The sequence below is a fragment of the Thunnus maccoyii genome, chromosome 15 (assembly GCF_910596095.1).
Source record: "Thunnus maccoyii chromosome 15, fThuMac1.1, whole genome shotgun sequence".
NCBI classification, from domain to species: domain Eukaryota; kingdom Metazoa; phylum Chordata; class Actinopteri; order Scombriformes; family Scombridae; genus Thunnus; species Thunnus maccoyii.
In genome coordinates, this window is record NC_056547.1 from 3,919,630 (window position 1) to 3,942,684 (window position 23,055).

The following is a 23,055-nucleotide window of genomic DNA, read 5'->3' on the forward strand; positions in this document are numbered from 1 at the left end:
TGAATGAGTGTACACAAAGTCACATAGTGGAGGAGGCCAAACGATTAAAAAATTATAAACTAGGCACAAATTTGAAAATAATCTAAATTCTAAAAGCTCAGTAAAATGTATTTCTCCAGTATCCTACAGTGTTAGAAATGCATTGGTTTTTTGTCTGGAGTTTTTAGAGTTTGTTTGTGTAAGGACTCTTATGGCTGTTTCTCCAGCCTGCCCCCAACATGTGATGCAATAAGACATATCAGTAGAATCATAACATGCATAAATATCTTGGCTGCGTCCAAAGAGAGACAGTTTCTGATATGTCTAAAATTTGCTAAGTTGTACTTTGTTGTTTTAAGACACACTTGAAAAACTGTGAACCTGTCATTTAAGGCTTGATCAATCATGTCTGAGTCTAAATGTAAACAAGACAAAAGGTATGTTTTTTTCTAAAACTATGGTACAACTTCCTAACACTGATATTCTCATCAAAGGTGAAAATATTGACACAGTCATTGATTTTAAATGTCTTGGCGTGACAGTGGATCCAAATTTGAACTTTAAGAAACATGTTAAAAAAACTGTGAAAACCATAATCAGGTGTCACTGACCTGGAAAAGGTTTTCCATGCTGTAATCATCCTGGTCATACTGGCTATTAAAAGATCCCCTTCAAACATGCTTTCAATGAAAAAAATAAATAAATAAAAGTTGATGTGAAGCTTATATGAGGCTTCAGCAGTCTGAGTTAGTCATATCAAGTGGATATCTGACACATTTACAGTCTTTTTGCCATCAAATTCCCTCTTTGTGTTTCGTCGGACAGTGTTTCCATGTTGAGCTGTGGTGGAAGTATGGTAACAAAAAGAGGGACTTTGGCACTAAAAAGACTGTAAGGTTGAAAGATATCTACTTGGTCAGTATGAACAGGAGGAATGATTAAAGCAAGAAAAACAAGTTTCAATGTTCATTTGAGCTCCTGACGGTTGTTTGAACGAAACAATCCCATGCAGCAAACAGTGTTTCAAGTAGAAAACTTGGTCGTGACTTGAACGCAGTATAATGTCCCGACTTTACCAGCAGCACTTGAACGCACCACGTGGAGCACACAGACCGGAGAAAGAGGAAATAGCAGCAGTTCGTCGATGCGCCGTCAAAACGCCCTCAAACACCGTCTAACACTCGGATAAAACTGAGTTTTAGAAACGTAAATGGAGTCTACTTTGTGGTGAAGATGTATTTCATCACAGTTGTGACGTCTTAGAAATGATCAGTTTTCTGTTGATTATTTGAGTGTAACTTATTCATACGGACTGATAGTTTTTCAGTTTTTATAATGTACTCTTACTCCATAAGCCTATTACATCAAAACAGACATGAGAAAATTGATTAACTAAGTTACTAAGAAAATCGTAATTTATCTCCTGCGTGTAAAACATGTCGTCAGTAGTATGACTTTAGTATGGCCACGAGTTTGATTATTTTTCTGTTTCAAATACTAAAAAGATGAAACAAGGACATCATTATAACTATAAATGATAATTATTTTAATTATAGATTAACCTGCCGATTTTCTTCTTGATGACTCAAATAATTGTTCTTTGTTAAATTACATAAGAAAATGTCCATCTCAATTTTTCAAAAGCTCATGATCCTCGAATGTCCTCGAATTGTTGGTTTTGTCCAACCAACAGTCCAAAACCTAAGAAAAGAAGAATTTACTGATAAATTGAACTGAAAGAAAAGGAGTAGATGACCACAGAAAGTTTGACATTTGTGCTTGAAAAGAAAACTGAAACAATTAGCTGATTATCCACATGTGCCAATATGATTACTGGAATAATTGTTACAGCTGTAAACAACATCAACCTATAAATGAAATGGAGTAAATTAAAGAAAGTATAATGTGTTATAGCAGGTTTGTCATTGGTATCAACAAGTTAGGAGAATGTACGCACATCTAAGCGGAAGAGGGCAGGTGCTGGGCTGAAAGTGAGTGAATGTCGAAATAAACAGATAAACAGCTCGCACACTGCAGGGCTCCAATGTCCACTAATAACATATTGCACCAAGGTGATGTTTCGAGCACTACTGCTCTTAATCAGACTGTGGACTCTGTTTAAGTCACCTTGGTGCAGTAAATTATAAGTGGAGATTTGAGCCCTGCAATGTGCAAGCTGTTTATCTGTTGATTTCGAAACATATTTTTATTAAATGTATAAAAATAATTGCTAGACTGATCAGATTGATCTGTTAATTACCGGTGGATTTTATTGTTCTGGAAATGCTATGAAGTCACATTTTGGGAGTTACAAGGAGGCAGGTGAAAGTGGAACTGTTGTGATGAAGAGATAAAAACAGGTTGGCAGGTGTGTGTGTGTGTCACTGAGGTGAACAGACAACGTTGTTAAGATATTATTGACATGCTTAATTGTAATTGGCTCATAAACAACGATTTTCCTCGTTCTTGATTCTTTTCTAACTTGTCCACATACTAGATTTTTACCGATACAGGTGAGAGACACGAGGATTTAACTGAACTAACTGACCCACAAATCTGAAAAAGGTAAATCAGTCTCTTTGCTGGTTGTTCTGACACATTGATTATCGTTAACAGGTGGAATGCTTCATGCATGTAAAATGTATAATTTAAAGGCTCATTATCATGGTTTTGTATTTCTCTGTAATGTAGCAGAGTGTTAACAATGATACTGTTGGGCCTCAAACCACGAGGTCACACAGAGAAGGCCTACATGTAACCTGTGAGGCCTGACCACGAGGTGCTTTTTCCTTTGTTTCCCCCAAGACAAAGGAATAGCACCAAAATGCTGCTTACAGACAATGGGAGTCCATTGCAAACTCCATTTCCAAGGATGCTTTGCGATTTTCACACCTCAGCAGTGAACAGTCAACATACAGTCTCTCATTGGCGGAGACGCTCCTGCACAGCGGAGCGTCCTGATGACGCAGCCATGACATCACCATCCCTTTAAAAACTGAATGTGCCCTGAAGCACACGCCTTTCCCATGTCATTGAGCTAGGGGTAACTTCTGTTCCTCTGTGAGTCAGCCTGACTAAAGGGGGTATCCCATGCACGTGTTTTTCCCCTCACCGAAGACTCCCCTCACCGGACGAGACGAGACTTCGCCCATGTTCACCCGAACACATTCCTGGATCCGAGAGAGATCACTTCTGCAACCAGTGTCCTCAAATTCCCTCGAGAAGGAGGAAACACTCCGCTCTTATTCACTGAGTTGACTCTGCTGTTCTCTCCGCCACGCCGCTGAGAGCCAGCTGCCGTGCTTTTCGCCGACCGTGCGAGAACGGCCACCGTCTGCATCCGAGCCCAGGACTAAGCCGGACATAAAGACGGACTACACACACACCCTGCTCGCTTTCTGAAGCGACCAAGGAAGAGGCATAAGTCTGGGCAGAGGCAGTGTTAGTTGTGTGTTCCTATCAGCATCTGTTGCTGTTGTTTAGCATTTATCTTTTAGCTTTTGCTATTGTTTGTTGTGTTGTTGACGGACCGCCGAGTCCATTTTTCTCTGCTTTACTCTGAGGAGTATTTTAAGTTTGCTGCCTGTTTAGTTGTGTTCACCACGCTAGACTTTTTTGTGTTTGTCCCGCTCAGGACTACTGCTGTGTTTGTGCCATCGTGAGTGAGAAAGTAAATTGCTTTGTCGATCAGAAACCAGACAATGTGCGTTACAGACTGCCGTCCGTACGCGCACTGTCTGTGGACAAAGGAACCGCCTCTTTTCCTCTCACGATCGCTTTCTCTCCTTCTTCCCTCTCTCTTCTGACTAACACATACACACGCGCGCGCGCACACACACATACATGCACCGACATCTTTTTGCACATCTGATGGTCAGATAACGTCGGACAAAACTTTGCTTTGTCTTTCCTTATCCACCATCAGACACGTGTGTTTTTCACAGAATTGGGTGAGTGCAAGACGCCGACCACCAGGCGGCGCCGTCTTGCTTCTGTCTAACCAAGACACCACCATATTTCTGCCATCCGGTTCTCGCACAACGTGACTTCCTCCCATAGTCACGTCCGCGTCGCAGACCGACGACGTCATTACGTCAGGCCCCGTTGCCATCTTGTCGCACACACACACACACACGCGCGCGCGCGCACGCACGCACACACACACACACACACACACACACACACACACACACACACACGCATTCCCCTGCATGTGTCCAACCCTGTACATAGCTGTTTGTGTTTTGTTTGGTAGGATTAGATTTTAGGATAGTTGTTTATTGAATGAAGCATTTGTTAACTTTGTCAATTTTGCTAAGTTTAATAAACACTGTTATATCTTTAAAGAGAAGTTCTTCTGTCATTATTGTGTGTAATATTGTGAAAAGTGGCTGATTGAAGGAGTCAGAGCTCGAATTCACCCTTCTTTGTTCACCCTTGAATGTTGATATCTCTCAGATATTAACATTCTAGGTGAACTCCCATTTATGAGACTACCTTGTTTGGTTATTGGTCCTGGTTCCCGGGTGGTGCCCCGTATTTGTTAATTCTTATTAATAATTCTATTAATTGTTATAAGTAGTTAATTATCTTTGATAGTTGATAATTATTGCAAATAATCAACTGTGTTCCTCACAGATCCAACAGTTGGTGCATGAATTATTGATTAAGGTTAACAATATCTTGATTTCATAATTCATAATTATCTATGATAATTATGAATTATTGCTAATAACCAAACGCACTACTGCCTGTCCCAACATTAATGGTGCCCCGTGTGAGGCTCCTGAGATATCAGCCTTTTTGCAATATTTATGCACAATAATCAATAATTAATAATTTTTGCATTATTAATATTTTTTTTCAAAATTTCAATTTTTTTGAAATTTTGACTTCTCTTGTGCTCTGCCCAGCATATACAGTGTGGTTGTGTATCATATCCAGTGTGCGCTAGTGGTTGTGTTAGCAGAGAGTTGTTAGTGCAGCATTAGCAGTTTACCACAACAATTTTTAGAGCCGCCATGTACTGTGCATTTACTACAAGTAAAATGAGTCACCAGGTACCCCACGTGGCCGGAGCCGTAGCTCCCCACAGGCCAGATGACCAAGACATGCAGGATATCGTCACTGCCCTCCTCCGCTTCTCCAGAGAGGAGCGAGAGAATCTTAACTGCTATAGTGTTAGCGACTGTGATTATTTGTCACAGGAATTAGTTGAGTACGCCTACAGCCCGGCCGGGAAGCCCAGGCATACCATCCCGGACCTGTTTGGTGAGATGTTTCTCCTCCATCAGCGCATAGCCCAGCTGCTAGCCTCAGAGAGCCAAGCACAACAGAGCCAGCTGCAACACAGCTACCAGGCTGTACTGGAGGAGAACCGCAGGCTGAGTCAAGACCGCCTACGCTCAGGTACTGAGATACTCTGGCTACAGGATGCCAACAGAACCCTGCGTGTGCAGATCCAGTCTCTTCAGACGAGACCAGAGGACAGACACGAAAAAGGCCAGACCAGACAGATGAGCACTGCTGTCGACATGGCCACCCAGGAACCGAGTGATGTTCCCGACCTTGAAGAGGTCCCTTCTCCCGGCGCAACCAGCCGAAGCCTGCCCCAGGAAACCTTACAGGTAAAGGAGCAGATGACCCCAGTCCACCAGGAGATGCAAGCTAGTAGCCTAGCGACTCCTGGTGATGCAGTCCCTGACCTCAACAGTCCAGATGACTGCCAAGTGCCTCCATCAGACCACCTGATGGATGCAGGTGCCCCTCACTCCAATGGTGCACGCCCCTCAATCCTCAGTCACACCCCTTCGTGTTCAGATCGAAGGGGGGAGGATCACTCCACAGATGAGAGTGGTGTGAATGCCTCCAGGCCCCCCTTGACCAGTGAGCTGACCACATCACAGAGCTCACACCCCTGTCTCAGCAGAACTCCATCCCCACCAGAAGGAGGAAGAAGTCGTTCTCATCGCCTTGGTGACCTGAGTGACTCTGGAGTCTCTGATGTTGCAGACAGTCTGCCGCAACGTCGACGCCAACGCTTGCGCACTTGACAGCTCGAGTCCCTCACAAGCGACGTCGAATGCTTCGACTCTGATAGTCAAGATTCAGACATCGACAACTATCTCCAGGAAGTCGAACGCTATCAGAGTGAGTCACCTCACCTCACGCACCCTGCTAGAGGGCAAGAAGACGACGCCAGAGTCCTGTGGATCCACACCTCAGGATATGCCAACCTAGCGTTGGAAGGCAACAAGATGCCTCGCGCCAAGATGGATGGCAGAACAGGACCTCCCAGGCGCCGACCACCTCGCCAGCGGGGTGGGAAACAAAACCACAGGGGTGATGACCAGACCTTTCCCCTGACTGAGCTTTTTCAGCCATTTCCACTCCCTAGATGCATGGAGCAGCCTCCACATCGAAGGGTGGTGGAGCCATTGTGGTAGTGTCCCCTCTAGTGGAGTGTACTGTACTGTACCCACAACCCAGCATGCACTAACGCTTACTACCACTCCCTCCTTTACCATGGTTACCATCAGCTTGCAGTTTGTTTCCCCATAACCCCTGCATGCCTTAGATATTATGTCAGGTTTGAGGTCAGGTGTAACATAGGTGAGTATGTAAGTTAGACTAAGTTCTTAGATCTGCTACTATTACTGCCATGAAACCTTCACAAACACATCAGACATATAGTCTTGGCATTGCACTTCAAATCCAGTTACAACTAGGATTCACACATCTTGTACAGGTACATTCAACACACACAGGCCAGACTGGACTCCCTCCTTCCATCCAGCACGCCAGTCTGCGCCAGTCCACTGGCTAACTCCAACCTCTTTCAAGAGCGAGCCTATCAACCTAACCAACTTTCCTTTTCCCTTTCTTTCATGACCTATCTGTTGTGTTTAGTGGTGATAACCAAAGAGCAGCAAAAGGATTGTGTTGGTTAATACTGAATGTCCATAGGTTTGTTAGAACACTGCTCAGACTCTGCCTCTGTCACTAGCCTGATTTTGCCTCTGACTTTGCCTCTGACTTTGCCTTAGTAGCTGCCCAGACAAGCCTCTGAACTTCGTGAACTGTATGGACTGTTTCAACCTTTTCTTGTTCTCAGGAAATACGGACTGTTCCAGCCTTCCACCTGTCTCTGGAGCAAATGGACTGTGTGACCACCAGGTTACTTCTAACCCACAGGGACTGCTCGGCCCTTGGGTTGCTCTGAAGATTGTGGCCAGCACCCCACTCTTCAGACCAAAGGGGGGATGTTGGGGCTCAAACCACGAGGTCACACAGAGAAGGCCTACATGTAACCTGTGAGGCCTGACCACGGGGTGCTTTTTCCTTTGTTTCCCCCGAGAAAAAAGGAATAGTGCCAAAATGCTGCTTACAGACAATGGGAGTCCATTGCAAACTCCATTTCCAAGGATGCTTTGCGATTTTCACACCTCAGCAGTGAACAGTCAACATACAGTCTCTCATTGGCGGAGACGCTCCTGCACAGCGGAGCATCCTGATGACGCAGCCATGACATCACCACCCCTTTAAAAACTGAATGTGCCCTGAAGCACATGCCTTTCCCATGTCACTGAGCTAGGGGTAACTTCTGTTCCTCTGTGAGTCAGCTTGACTAAAGGGGGTACCCCATGTACATGTTTTTCCCCTCATCGAAGACTCCCCTCGCCGGACGAGACAAGACTTCACCCGTGTTCACCCGAACACATTCCTGGATCCGAGAGAGATCCAGCATCCTCAAATTCCCTAGAGAAGGAAGAAACGCTCCGCTCTTCTTCACTGAGTCGACTCTGCTGTTCTCTCCGCCACGCCACTGAAAGCCAGCTGCCGTGCTTTTCGCTGACCGTGCGAGAACGGCCACCGTCTGCATCCGAGCCAAGGACTAAGCCAGACATAAAGACTGACTACACACACACCCTGCTCGCTTTCTGAAGCAACCAAGTAAGAGGCATGAGTCTGGGCAGAGGCAGTGTTAGTTGTGTGTTCCTATCAGCATCAGTTGCTGTTGTTTAGCATTTGGCTTTTAGCTTTTGCTATTGTTTGTTGTGTTGTTGACGGACCACCAAGTCCATTTTTCCTGCTTTACTCTTAGGAGTATTTTAAGTTTGCTGCCTGTTTAGTTGTGTTCACCACGTTAGACTGTTTTGTGTTTGTCCCGCTTGGGACTACTGCTGTGTTTGTGCCATCGTAAGTGAGAAAGTAAGTTGCTTTGTCGATCAGAAACCAGACAACGTGCGTCACAGACTGCCGTCCGTACACATGCTGTCTGTGGACAAAGGAACCGCTTCTCTTCCTCTCACGATCGCTTTCTCTCCTTCTTCCCTCTCTCTTCTGACTAACACATACACAGGCGCGCACACACATACATGCACCGACATCTTTTTGCACATCTGATGGTCAGATAACATCGGACAAAACTTTGCTTTGTCTTTCCTTATCCACCATCAGACACGTGTGTTTTTCATAGAATTGGGTGAGTGCAAGACACCGACCACTCGGTGCCATTTTGCTTCTGTCTAACCAAGACACCGCCATATTTCTGCCATCCAGTTCTCGCACGACGTGACCTCCTCCCATAGTCACGTCCGCGTCGCAGACCGATGACGTCATCACGTCAGGCCCCGTTGCCATCTTGTCGCACACGCGCACACATGCATTCCCCTGCATGTGTCCAACCCTGTACATAGCTGTTTATGTTTTGTTTGGTAGGATTAGATTTTAGGATAGTTGTTTATTGAATGAAGCATTTGTTAACTTTGTTAATTTTAATAAACACTGTTATATCTTTAAAGAGAAGGTCTTCTGTCATTATTGTGTGTAATATTGTGAAAAGTGGCTGATTGAAGGAGTCAGAGCTCGAATTCACCCTTCTTTGTTCATCCTTGAATGTTGATATCTCTCAGATATTAACATTCTAGGTGAACTCCCATTTATGAGACTACCTTGTTGGGTTATTGGTCCCGGTTTCCGGGTGGTGCCCCGTCTTTGTTAATTCATATTAATAATTCTATTAATTGTTATAATTAGTTAATTATCTTTGATAGTTGATATTTATTGCAAATAATCAACTGTGTTCCTCACAGAGCCAACAATTGGTGCCTGAATTATTGATTAAGGTTAACAATATCTTGATTTCATAATTCATAATTATCTATGATAATTATGAATTATTGCGAATAACCAAACGCACTACTGCCCGTCCCAACAATACTTATAACATCTTTTCAGCCCTGGAACTCAAACCATTTTCTGATGCCCCAAAAAATATATTTTAATAATTAAATTAATATCACAATGGCTTGAACAAACGACTACTAGTTGACAAGGTAAATCTTTGCTCTGGGGCAGGACTAGTTACAATCACGTTTTTCTGTCTGATGGGAAAAATACACTTTTTAACACAGTTTTAACCAGTTTGGTTGTCTACACAGGTTGTGAGACGCATGTTTCACTTGCGCTGTATGCACGTAGTCTGTGACCCAACGTGTCCTCGTTTTGTGTGTAACTTGCAGAAGAATACACATTTTGGTAGAGATCAAGTGACGTCTGGGACAATCCTCTTTCCTGCCTCCTGACCCCTGCTGATTTGACCCCTCCTGACTTGCCCCTGGATATGCCTTGATCTTTTATGTAAATGCACTCCCCTCCTATCTTTTGTTCACCATTTGTTGGTCACTGCTTTGATCCTTACTGTATAAAGTCTTTCCATTTCTTCTGCTCTGGGTCAGTCTACTGTATCAGACCAGCTCTGTGTCAGTAAGCTCACCGCATTTCCGGAATGCTATTAAACCACTTCCACCACAGCAAACTTTGAACAAGGACTTGAGTGAATTTTCTTCAACAAACTACAGTGACTCTACTGATGCATGTCGGGCTGCAAAAATGTAGTTGACACACAGAAGTACTGTGACTGAATGCATCCGGAGTGAAACTTACTGAGGACTGAAGGTGCTGCTGATTAGAGCTGAAACTATTCATTGACAGAAAGTTGATTTTCAACTATTTTGATAGTTGATTCATCGTTTTAGTCAATTGTTCAATTTCAGTTTTCATCCTGTTTCCAGCTTCTCAATTATGAGGATTTGCTGTTTTCTCTTTGTCTATAAAATGTTAAAAAATTGTGAAAAATGTTTTCCAGAGTTCAAGGTGACACCTTAAAATGTTTTGTTTTTTTGACCAACAGTCCAAAACCCAAAGATATTCAATTTAGAATGATATAAAACAGGAAACCAGCAAATCTTCACATTTAAGCAGCTGGAACCAGCAAATTCTTGGCATTTTTGCTTGAAAAGTAAATTAAAATAGTTACCAATTAATCTTCTGTTGATTGATTAATGAATTCATTGACTAATCATTTTAGTACACTATTTTACTACTTTCTTCCCTCAGGGTTTAATGAATTATCTGCCTGTTTTGATGCAAAAGGTTTTTATAGAAAAATAAATATATATTAAGATATACAGTATATTTTTACAATGAAACTGTTAACTAGTAAGTTTCAAAACACGATGCAAAAAGTAAATAATACTAAAATAAAGAGAATTATAATAAAAACAAAAAAATTCTAGTACTAGTACTGTTGGGAAGACTTTAAAGATTATAAAAGTTCTGGATCACAGGACCTCAAGTTGAATAAAGTTTTTTGGAGGCTCTTAGTGCAAACTTTTATTTTCTGTAGGTTCACAAACATCAGGTCGCCAAGCCATAGGGGGGCTGATAATTTTCATTTTAATCTTATTATTTGTGATAATAATGATGCATATGCTATAATCTCCTTGAATTTATTGTTCAGCTTGTACATGTGACTAAATATTCTGATTGATGCCAGTAAATAGACTGGTAAGAGTCCAAAGCATTAAGTCAAATCTGCTGGAGCTCATCTGCCTCATCTGTAAACATGTCTGTCTGTCTTTCTCTCTGTGTGACTCTCAGAGAAACATTCCCTCACTTACATCTACACTGCCTTCTCCAAACCTGTCGGACTTCCGGGCATCCACGAGTTCACAGCTATGGGTCTGCTGGACGGCAGGATGATCGACTACTATGACAGTGATCTCAGGAGAAAAGTTCCCAGGGAGCCCTGGATGAAAGAGCGACTTCCAGCAGACTACTGGGAGAAAGGCACACAGTCCCGCCTGAGCAAGCAGCAGTGGTTCAAAGACAACATCAACATCCTGAAGAAACGAGTGAATCAGACTGATGATGGTAAGATCCATGAAATGTGTCAGACTGGAATCACCTCTTGATGAATCAATAATTAACACTATGAAATTAACAACTGTAATACCTTTTGTAAAGATAAATGTTCCAGCAAAAATGAAGCTGTTTTTCCCCCTTAAGTCAGAAACAAGTGATAACTTCTAATTAGCTTTAATGAAACTGTTTTTTGTAATTATTTGCTTCATTTTTCCCTTTAGATGTCCATATTCTTCAGTGGATGGTCGGCTGTGAGGGTGAGACGAGGCCTGATGGCAGTGTGACGTTTAGCCGCGGCGTGGACATGTACAACTATGATGGACGTGACTTCCTGTCCTTCGACGACGCCAATGCAGTCTGGGTTGCCTCCACTGATATAGCAGTCCCGACCAAGAGAAAGTGGGATGGTGTCGAGGTCCTTAAAGAATACACCAAAGGGTACCTGGAGAATGAGTGTATAGATTGGTTGAACAAGTTCATGACATACGGGGAGAAGCAGCTGCAAGAAGCCCGTATGTATTTTTATATCCATTACTACTAGAGATTATAGACGTGGCTTTAGTAATAGAAGGATTACTATGCAGGTTGTTAAAATGTCAAACATGAAATCAGCTGTTCTTGATAGTATTGGTATTCACACAAAATCTGACTTTTTTTTTGTTTTCCTGAATTTTATTATCTGTCATGGAAAATTGTCAGGTCCAGATGTGGCAACATTTCCAACAGCACTTCACTAGGATTATGGTTCAATAGTAATTTATTGACTCTGGATCCTTTTGAATCCATTTAGGTTCAGCTTTCAACATTTGTAAGTAAAATGAAAAATAACTTCAGGAAATGAAGGCAGAAACACTTCAGTTTCGGTTCCATTTTATAACCTGTTGCAACAACCTGAAAGTGAGATGAGCAGCAGAAGATATCAAATATTGATTAAATATGTATCTGACACATTTAAATAACTGCTATAGCCTACTTATACACCTTATTTTCCACGAGCTCCTTGTTTTGCTCCTTAGCTTAAATAATTAATATGATATAAATTAAAGTTTGAGCGGGAGATTTTGACAACTGAAGCTGATTTAACTGTCAATATATCAAGTTACTCAAGGCATTAACATTCATTGGCTACAGCTGATAGAAGATGGACAGTGTCAGCTACAGTATATACTGTAAATGAGAAGCCTGTTCCCCGTCTGCTCTGTACACCAGTCTTTGCTAATAAAAGAAAAAAAAAATAGCTGTTGCAGCTCAGCAAATCCGGTACTTTGCCATCATGGAACCAAATACAAAAGAGAACCCGCTATTGGAACCCAACCCTCGTAAACACCATATTCAATAACAACCATGATCTTCAAATCTCAGAAAATTGTTTGGAAAAAGAGCAGAAATAATGAAATTAAGTGTGTGTCGCAGCAGCACTGTTTTTATGTTGCTAAGGTTAGTATCACCAGGGTCCAGGTATCATTGGATAATTCGTAATTCATTTGTAATTCAAAAACCAAAAAACGGTAAATCTGTTATTTGATTCAAAACAAAAAACAAAAAAACGTTTTTGGTGTCAGAATCAAATAATAAAAAACCAATCAAACCCGGCCCGTTTTTGGTTTTTGCCGATTCGTTGTATCGTTATTCCTTTTTGGATTGAATATCCAGCAGATCTGCGGACATCAAGCCAATTCGTTTTTGCGTTTGAAACCAAAAACAGAAGTCACATGGTTATTTCCTTTTTTCATTTTAAACCAAAAATGAAAAACGAAATCACGTGATCTATTCCTTTTTTGTTTCCCAACAAAAATCCAGAAAACCAAATTCAAAAGACTGTGCAATTTTGGTTTAGAAATCAAATATTTTTGTCAGTTTTGTACGATAGCGGAAGCGACCGTTGCTATGGTGAAAACGCCAGCCAAAAGGAATAGTCATTGTTGGCACGACAGTGACCGCCACATTGTCGCCTGTGTTGCCTTTATTATCTCCGTTTCAATGGAAATACATGGGGTATGACTAATACCTGGAAAACAATCCCTCACGTCAGTAGAATCCTATGTAATGAGGCCTAGTTTACTACTCCAGCAAATAGGTCGACAGAGATTATTTCTAGTCCCTGTTGAGTCAGCCAGCCAACTTCAGCTAATGCTTTCTAGAGGTTGCGGCATTTCCCAAACTGAATAAATGCCTTACATTTAAACAGAAAAATCCTTTGCTAGCTCAATCTTGTTGTAACCAAGATATCCGCCGAAAAAAAATAATTTTCCCATGGACAGATTTAGCTACTACGTCCACAAACTTCACAGACATTTTTAAGCTAGTAGCGCCGTGATGAAGGATGCTAGAGTGGAAACTGAGAGTCTCAGAGTTCTATCCACAAAGGGTCTGTTTTGTTTTCCCCACAACCCCTAATCAGTTCAGTTCAATCCAGTTTCACAAACATAAAAGAAAGACAACTCAAAACTCTGCTAAGGGTTTTCACTGCAGACATTTGTTGTAGTAGTTGCAGCAACAGATTCTATTAGTTCAGTTTATTATGAGGGTGGTACAAACAGGATCACATGTGGTTTAGCATAATGCTATGTAGCCTCCCTGCAAACATTAACTCACCTAATGTTTTCTCTGTCTAGCTCCGCCAGATGTGTACACATTTGCTACAAACACCAAAATTGAGACAAACGTCATGTTGACCTGCCTGGCCACAGGTTTCTACCCAAAAGACATCACCCTGGAGATCAAAAGAGACGACCGTGTTCTGACTAAAGAGGACGGGTTGTTGACCTCAGGTGTTCGACCAAATGAAGACGACACCTACCAGAGAAGAGACAGTGTGGAGATTTTAAGGAGTGATGTTGCTTCATACAGATGTGAAGTCACTCACAGAGCAACCAGTGTATATGTGGAGAAGGTTTGGGGTAAGAAACTTTCTTATTTCAATTTACAATTTGTCACAGTGCAACAAAGTTGATTGGGGCAAAAATGCAAATAATCAGATGATCAGACAGGTTATAACCAAGACAAACATAAGAAAATGAGATCCACGTTGTATTGAATCAGATATAGTCTTTACTTAATCAGTTATGCTTCATATTGGACCTTTTTGTATTAGCTCAGGGTGCGATGCAGTAAGAGTCTGCATCAAAAGCTGCCTACTGTCAAGTTACTTCTTCACTGGAGGAGAGTATTATATTCAAAATGTGTTTAAATGTTTGTCTTCATTGAAGATGAGGTGGATTCATTCATTTTGAGCATCACAGTTAGTAGCTACAAGAGAAAAAACACAACATTAACTGGCAAGAGCCAACTTTTTGAATTTGAAATTTTGGACTTTTTGGTAAGAATCCTTTTTGACTCTTGACATAGTCTCCACATTTCATGTTATTTTGTGTCATTAAATTTACTAGCTTAAATAATTAATATGATATAAATTAAAGTTTGAGCAGGAGATTTTGACAACTGAAGCTGTTTTAACTGTCAATATGTCAAGTTACTCAAGGCGTTAACATTCATTGGCTACAGCTGATAGAAGACGGACAGTGTCAGCTACAGTGTATACTGTAAATGAGAAAACTGTTGTCTGTCTGCTCTGTACACCATTCTTTGCTGATTTAAAAAAAAAAATTACCCTGGAGTTCAGCAAATCCGGGACTTTGCCAACCTGAAACCAAATACAAAGAGAACCGGCTATTGGAACCCAACCCTCTCAATAACAAACATGATCTTCAAATCTCAGAAAATTGTTTGGAAAAAGAGCAGAAATAATGAAATGAAGTGTGTGTCGTAGCAGCAGTGTTTTTATGTTGCTAAGTTTAGTATCACCAGTATGTTTTTGTGTTATACTTTTGTTATAATTAAAGATATCATTGTCACTATTTGTTGTAGTAGTTGTAGCAACAGATTCTATTAGTTCAGTTTATTATGAGGATGGTACAAACAGTATCACATGTGGTTTAGCATAATGCTATGTAGCCTCCCTGCAAACATTAACACACCTAACGTTTTCTCTTTCCAGCAAAGCCAGATGTGTCCATGTTTGCTACGAATGCCAAAATTGAGACATATGTCATGTTGACCTGCCTGGCCACAGGTTTCTACCCAAAAGACATCATTCTGGAGATCAAAAGGAACGGCCGCGTTCTGACTAAAGAAGACGGGTTGTTCTCCTCAGGTGTTCGACCAAATGAAGACAGTACCTACCAGAGAAGAGACAGTGTGGAGATTTTAAAGAGTGATAATGCTACATACAGATGTGAATTCCGTCACAGAACAACCAATGTATCTGTGGAGAAGGTTTGGGGTAAGAAACTTTCTTATTTCAATTTACAGTTTGTCACAGTTCAACAAAGTTGTTTGGGGCAAAAATGCAAATGATCAGGTGATCGGACAGGTTATAACCAAGACAAACATAAGAAAATGAGATCCACGTTGTATTAAATCAGATATAGTCTTTACTTAATCAGTTATGCTTCATATTGGACCTTTTTGTATTAGCTCAGGGTGCGATGCAGTAAGAGTCTGCATCAAAAGCTGCCTACTGTCAAGTTACTTCTTCACTAGAGGAGAGTATTATATTCAAAATGTGTTTAAATGTTTGTCTTCATTGAAGATGAGGTGGATTCATTCATTTTGAGCATCACAGTTAGTAGCTACAATAGAAAAAACACAACATTAACTGGCAAGAACCAACTTTTTGAATTTGAAATTTTGGACTTTTTGGTAAGAATCCTTTCTGACTCTTGAAGTAGTCTCCACATTTCATGTTATTTTGTGTCATTAAATTTACTAGCTTAAATAATTAATATGATATAAATTAAAGTTTGAGCGGGAGATTTTGACAACTGAAGCTGATTTAACTGTCAATATGTCAAGTTACTCAAGGCGTTAACATTCATTGGCTACAGCTGATAGAAGACGGACAGTGTCAGCTACAGTATATACTGTAAATGAGAAAACTGTTCCCCGTCTGCTCTGTACACCATTCTTTGCTAATAAAAGAAATTAGCCCTGGAGCTCAGCAAATCCGGTACTTTGCCATCATGGAACCAAATACAAAGAGAACCGGCTATTGGAACCCAACCCTCGTAAACATCATATTCAATAACAAACATGATCTTCAAATCTCAGAAAACTGTTTGGAAAAAGAGCAGAAATAATGAAATGAAGTGTGTGTCGTAGCAGCAGTGTTTTTATGTTGCTAAGTTTAGTATCACCAGGATGTTTTTGTGTTATACTTTTGTTGTAATTAAAGATATCATTGTCACTATTTGTTGTAGTAGTTGTAGCAACAGATTCTATTAGTTCAGTTTATTATGAGGATGGTACAAACAGTATCACATGTGTAGTTTAGCATAATGATATGTAGCCTCCCTGCAAACATGACTCACCTAATGTTTTCTCTTTCCAGCTCTGCCAAAGGTGTTTGTGTCTGCTACAAAGACCAGAAATGAGACAAACATCATGTTGACCTGCCTGGCCACAGGTTTCTACCCAAAAGACATCACCCTGGAGATCAAAAGAGATGGCCGCGTTCTGACTAAAGAGGACGGGTTGTTGACCTCAGGTGTTCGACCAAATGAAGACGACACCTACGAGAGAAGAGACAGTGTGGAGATTTTAAGGAGTGACGTTGCTTCATACAGATGTGAAGTCACTCACAGAGCAACCAATGTATCTGTGGAGAAGGTTTGGGGTAAGAAACTTTCTTATTTCAATTTACAATTTGTCACAGTGCAACAAAGTTGTTTGGGGCAAAAATGCAAATGATCAGATGATCAGACAGGTTAGAACTAGGGCTGGGTGATATGACCAAAATCTCATATCCTGATAACGATACCTTTCCCGATTACATTTACATAGCATGCTGGCGTTGTGGATCCAGAGGCGTGACAGTGGTGGAGAGTTGACAACAACTAAACTCATTATGTTACTGTAAGTGCAATAAAAGCTTGGCAAGTAAAGCCAAGAAGAGTAATGTATCAATGTAATCTGCACAAAGAATGGACAGACTCCAAATGACAAAAAATATTGCAGTGATTTGCGTCACAATGATATAAACAATAGAGCACAATATGAAACGATGGACATTTTTCTCTCGTCACACGATATGTATTGTCATATTGCACAGCCCTAGTTAGAACCAAGACAAACATTAGAAATTGAGACACAAGTTGTATTAAATCAGATATAGTCTTTACTTAATCAGTTATGCTTCATATTGGATCTTTTTGTATTAGCTCAGGGTGCGATGCAGTAAGAGTCTGCATCAAAAGCTGCCTACTGTCAAGTTACTTCTTCACTGGAGGAGAGTATTACATTCAAAATGTGTTTAAATGTTTGTCTTCATTGAAGATGAGGTGGATTCATTCATTTTGAGCATCACAGTTAGTAGCTACAAGAGAAAAAACACAACATTAACTGGCAAGAACCAACTTTTTGAATTTGAAATTTTGGCCTTTTTGGTGAGAATCCTTTTTGACTCTTGACATAGTCTCCACATTTCATGTTATTTTGTGTCATTAAATTGTATCTTATCACTTTTATCACATTATCACTGATTATCACGTCTGCATTTTAGTACCATGCATCAACACTGAGTCACATGAAACTAAATATTAATGATGTTAAAAGTGAACTAAATTTGAAATTAATGTAAATGTTTTCTGTGTTTTAGATCGTAAACTTCCTGACCCTCCTGGAGGAGACATCATAGGAAACAGCTTGAAACAGCAACATAATGCTGGGGTGATTGTGGTTGTGCTCCTCCTTGTCGCCATCGTGGCTGCAGTACTGGTGGTGTTGTATAAAAAAGGGATAATTGGTAGGTGTAATATATAATCATTGTGTTTTCTCAACAACAAGGTACCAGTGGAGTGTGATATATTTTTTCCCATATTTTATTTTAAATCCTTTAAAAGAAAATACATAAAACATTTAATTCCTCAAAAAAAACTAGATTAAGAAAAGAAACTGATTCCTTCAAGTTTTCCAGCAAACAATTGAAAAGCTCTATTTACTTAACAGTTGTTTTTTATGTCTTTAAATTGATTTAAAGAGTAACTACACAGTCAAACTCTGCTAGCTCCCGCCATCCCAGCATATTTAAAAGATGTGCACAGGATGACTGTAGGGGGCGTGGCCTCGTGGCTACGTAGCGCGTGATGCGGGAGGTACGGGGACGTTGACGAGAGTGGATTAAGACTGACCACCGCTCAGTGTAGCATGAACAGATGTAGAGCTGGTAGTCAGAGATAACCGGCCATGAGCAGCTGCTGTCAGACTCTCTGTGTCCGCCGGATCTTTGTTTAAGTTTCTGTGCGGTTCCTGTGTTGTAGCTTAGCTAGCGGCTTTACTACGAGAAGCTCTCAGGTGTGTGTGTGTCTGTGAGGAAGTGTCAGTACGTAGCTGTAGCCCTGCGGTTTATCATGTTAATGTTACCGTCATCAGTCTGAATGTCTTTATAAAGCTTTTAATACAGCACAGTTAGTTATCAGCGGGCCCATGTGTTGTGTTTACTGCCTCAGAAAAGGAATAAATTATTTGTATAACCAGGGTTCTCTGAGCAGCACGACGTCTCTTATCAGACCTGCTAACGTCTCCAGCAGCTCTGTGTGAGAGGAACAAACTGAGGCTACAGTTAGCAGAGTTCTGATATTAATACTTGATGCTGCAGCTGAAATGAAATATACCAAGTAAAACCAACAAAGTGATGAGTCTGTCTCTACATACTTGTCAACGTCCCTCCCTTTCTGTGGCTCTCAACTTCAAGCTTGTTACTTCCTACTGACAACGTAAATCTTAAAATCTGCTCACAAATATTTAGTTTCATGTTTTAAAAGTCTCAGTAATTTTGTCACTTTAGTTTTTAGCAAACAAACAGAGGAAATAGTGTATTTGTTGGGGACTATTTTCAGCGGTGGATGAATCCACATTTGAACTGTTGTGAGTATTTCTGGCAGCAGGACTGTGTGTGCAGGATTGAGTCAAAATAAAGGACAGTGTGTTCATGTTGATGAAGGAACATGTCACCCAGTACAGCGGTGTGACTCATTGACCACGGAGCCACAGAGGTCAACAGAGCTCTACGGCACAGAGGAATAAGATATATCACACAATCCTTGTTAGTATAATTAATAAATAGAAAGCAGTCCAAGAAGCATCGATAGGATATAAGCAGGTTCCCAAACACGTTAACACAAACCTTGATGCATTTTCTTTTCTTCACAGGGTCCAGAGTGTCTTGGAGCAGAGGTGGTTCTAGCCCTGATGCCTCATGTAAGTATCTTTGGTTGACTGATTGAAAGCCGCACCACGCAGATTAGTGTTGTGGAAACTGTCTGAAAAAACAAAACACACATATGAAATGATACACAAAACACTGCTGAGTTGAAGATTAAAAAATAGTATTGTACAATATGGAGACAGAACACACAAAGATTTGCATCAGTTCGTCTCACTGAACAAAGAGCAAATCATATAAAGACACAAAAGTACCTCCATATAAATCAAAAGAAAAGATACAGAACCTGAAAATATACCGCTGTGGAAGATTCAGTCAATAGATGAATATTTGATGTAAAAAGAAGGAGAGGAGGATGATGACGACACAAATTGGCAGATCAATATTTGGATTAAGTTTTGTGTCTGTTGGTTTAGTTTAGTTTTACTGAGCGTCGTCAGTTATGATGCTTTTAGGAAAAACACCTCTGAAACTGTAGAAGGTTCATAAGATGGATTTTACAGTTTCATCATAGCTTTAAGATGCTTTTGGGAAAAAACCTGGTTGTTTGGTCTGCAGCAGGGTTTGACAGCTTTCACACCACCATAAATGATCGGAGCCAACGCACCATGATGTTGATTTTCTATGATTTCTTCCTCTCACACACGTGATGTTGACAGGCCTGAGAACATTATAAGATAATATAAAAAAATAATGTAATACATTAAAGCAGATTTTAGTCTTTAATTTTTGTGTGTGTGTTGTCAATGACTTCTCCCCCCAGATTCCCAATGATGAAGATGTGAACAAACCTCTCCTGCCGGACAAGAAAGACCAGAAAGGTAAAAGTTTTCCTGTAGGAAGACATGATGTCAGCTGCTGAGCTACATGACTTTGTACAGATTCTGATGTGCAGTGTTATATAATGAAATACTGTTTTGATAATGACATCATTTTATTCTTGATTGTCTCACCATATTATTAATATGAAAAAGGTTGACAATTGTTATATCTAAATTAATAATATAGCAAGCAGCAAGAGATAAATTAAAGGTTTAAAGCAGTTACACCCAAATTACAAAACGAACATGCTAACTTAATGGCTAGATATAACTAGAGGTAACTGAGAAAATATGTTTTGTAATTTGGATAAATGAAAAGTTAATAACAAAAATGCATCTTAGCCTCACAAGATGCGTAGAAAAGCAGCATTAGTTCATGTATATAGAAAGTAACATGTCTGTCAATTCTTGCAGACAACAGCCAAGGTAACAGCTCTGATGGCAGCAGTCAGCCTCTCCTTCCGATACTGTTTTAAGTCTGAGAGGAACCAGCTCACCACACAAAAACAGTTTTCCAAGTTAATTGATTATATGATGATGATGATGATGAGAACAGTAGTAGTAAAAAGAGACTGCTTTGTGGTTGTAATGTTTCAGCAATGATCCTGGAGTACGGGTAATACAGGGATTGGGTTTGAACTTTAGTAAGTGTGATAGTTTGAGGAGTCCTGATTACTCTGGAATAATGTTCCAACAGATTTCACATATTCTCTCTTTGTAGTTTTCTTCCATTGATTGCCTTAAATGGGTGAAAAAATTCTTCCATGTCTCTTTAAACTGAACCTCAAAGTCATGGTGAAAGAAATACTATTGTTTCACATTACTGAGGCAAGTTACTTGTGATCGGGGGTAAGAGATCCTGGAACGTCAAGTGGAGACTCAGGAAGGTGATTAGAAAAGTGTGACCTGTAAGAAATGAAACAAATGTGACGTTTAACTTTTAAAAGGAATCTCTTTGAAATCTGAAAATATTGAAGTTTAGAGATCATTAATCACAGTTACTGAAGCAAATGTTAAATGCTACAGTAGATTTATGCAAGAGGGTAAGAATAAGTGTTTTTACTTGAAGTAGCTGTTGTGGATCTGTTGATATCGTATTTCAAACTAGAACTTGACTAGAATCAGTAACGGCTAAATTTGATGAGACATTTTGAAAAGTCTGAAGACAGATCATGAAATAAAGTCAGAGTTATGAGGTGCTGAGCAAAAAATTCATGCTTGTAAATTTAGTAAAACAACTTGTCAATATTACACTTGTGAGAGAGATTTAAATAGTGGTTATCATTTAATGTATTTCTTGTATATATTATATATGTTACACATGTTTTTAAACTAAAGGGTCAGTGTTTGTTCTCTATTCAATGTGATGTAACATCACTGTGACACTGTGAAATAAGAAATTCTACCTCCTAGGTTAGTTGAACTCTTGAACTTGTTTGTATCTGAGGGTTGTTTGCTGACCTCTGGGGTTTATCTACAGATATCTTTGCCTTAATCCTACTGTTTTACAAACTGTGGATCATCAGGTACCTAGTTGAGCTAAATTTGAAGGATGTCCTTGTTTGAAGTTATTGACTGACCATCAGGTCTCTGTGACATCATCCTATGACCCTTCTTGTTTGTAAGAAGGTATATGTTGAAGTGTCCATTTAGAGACCTGACTGTCTTTAACTTTGCTGGTATAAAGCTGTCTGGTTTGTGTTTGCAATCTTTAGCGAAAGGTCAACATTAACAACATGCTTTCTCTCCAAAAATACAAGATAACTGTGTTTTTTTTTTTGGATATTTGTATAATTGTCACTGATTGTGTGATGTACTGTTCAGTGTCTACAACTGCTTCAACAAATTATAATGTTTAATGCTCACTTGATCACTTTTTAAATTCTATATTAAATGATATGAAAGCAAATTCACCGCAGGTTTAAACAGATGATTTTTGCATCTGTACCTGGTGGGTTGAATACAATCATTATTAATGAAATATTAGTCTGCTTTATTCACATGTATCAAATATATTTAATGTTTTTATACATTTTTACTGTGTTTTTTTTCCCCTTTTTCGGGCTCTGATGTGAATGTATTATAATCCAAATGTTGAACTCATTTATTTTCTTTTTAGAATGACTTTTGGTAAAAAGTGTAGTACTGATGATGACATCGTCTAAACATCTTGAAAATACTCTGAAATATTTCTATCAAACAAGTATCAGTTTGTCAGTGTAACAAATCTCCACTCAGTCCTAAAATCTACATCACTGTTGAAGTGCAATAAACAGATTAATTTGCTCGCCGATAACATTGATTGTCAGACTGTAGCGACAAATATAAAATTTACATTTACAACTTCTGTCTAAAAAGTTTGTCAAAGATTTTTCATTTTAAATCCATTTGAATTTAGGAAAGACATTACATTCAAGTCAATATTTTTAAAGTATTTCTTTGAAACTGATGAAGCTGTTTTATTCTGTCTCCTGTTGACTGTTTTTATATTCTCCTTTTTTTGTGTGTGATCATATTTTAATCATATTTTGACTCGTGGAATATATATCCTATCTGGCTATAATCTAAATGTACTCATATGTTTGTGTTTAAATAAAGTAAGTTGATTAAATCATTGTTGATATGAAGTGTTTTGTTGGCTGTCCTGCAGTAGATATGTGAGACTTTTGTGAAGCAGAAATATAAAAAAAGCAGTTAACAAACTCTCCTGCTGCTCTATAAGTAATTCAGGCTAACATGCTGCTATCAGGCTAAAATAATCCTGTTAATTCTCAACCAGCTAATTTGGTTCTTTCAAGGCAGTTTGAGGATTGATCTGTTAAACTT

General features: G+C 39.8%; 1 protein-coding gene and 2 long non-coding RNA genes across 5 annotated transcripts in view; all 3 read left to right on the forward strand.

Moving 5' to 3' along the window:
* The window catches only part of LOC121913709 (DLA class I histocompatibility antigen, A9/A9 alpha chain-like), a 258,294-nt gene that overhangs the window by 48,841 nt on the left and 186,398 nt on the right, over positions 1–23,055 (forward strand). The window lies entirely within an intron of this gene.
* Positions 17,848–20,746, forward strand: LOC121913718. The gene is made up of 4 exons (XR_006100364.1): positions 17,848–17,989; positions 19,396–19,443; positions 20,172–20,229; positions 20,644–20,746. It is a non-coding gene; the product is annotated as an uncharacterized LOC121913718 (long non-coding RNA).
* LOC121913719 overlaps positions 21,371–23,055 on the forward strand; it is an 80,839-nt gene continuing 79,154 nt past the window's right edge. The window contains exon 1 of the long non-coding RNA XR_006100365.1: positions 21,371–21,858. This is a non-coding gene — a long non-coding RNA (uncharacterized LOC121913719). The remainder of the gene's footprint in view (positions 21,859–23,055) is intronic.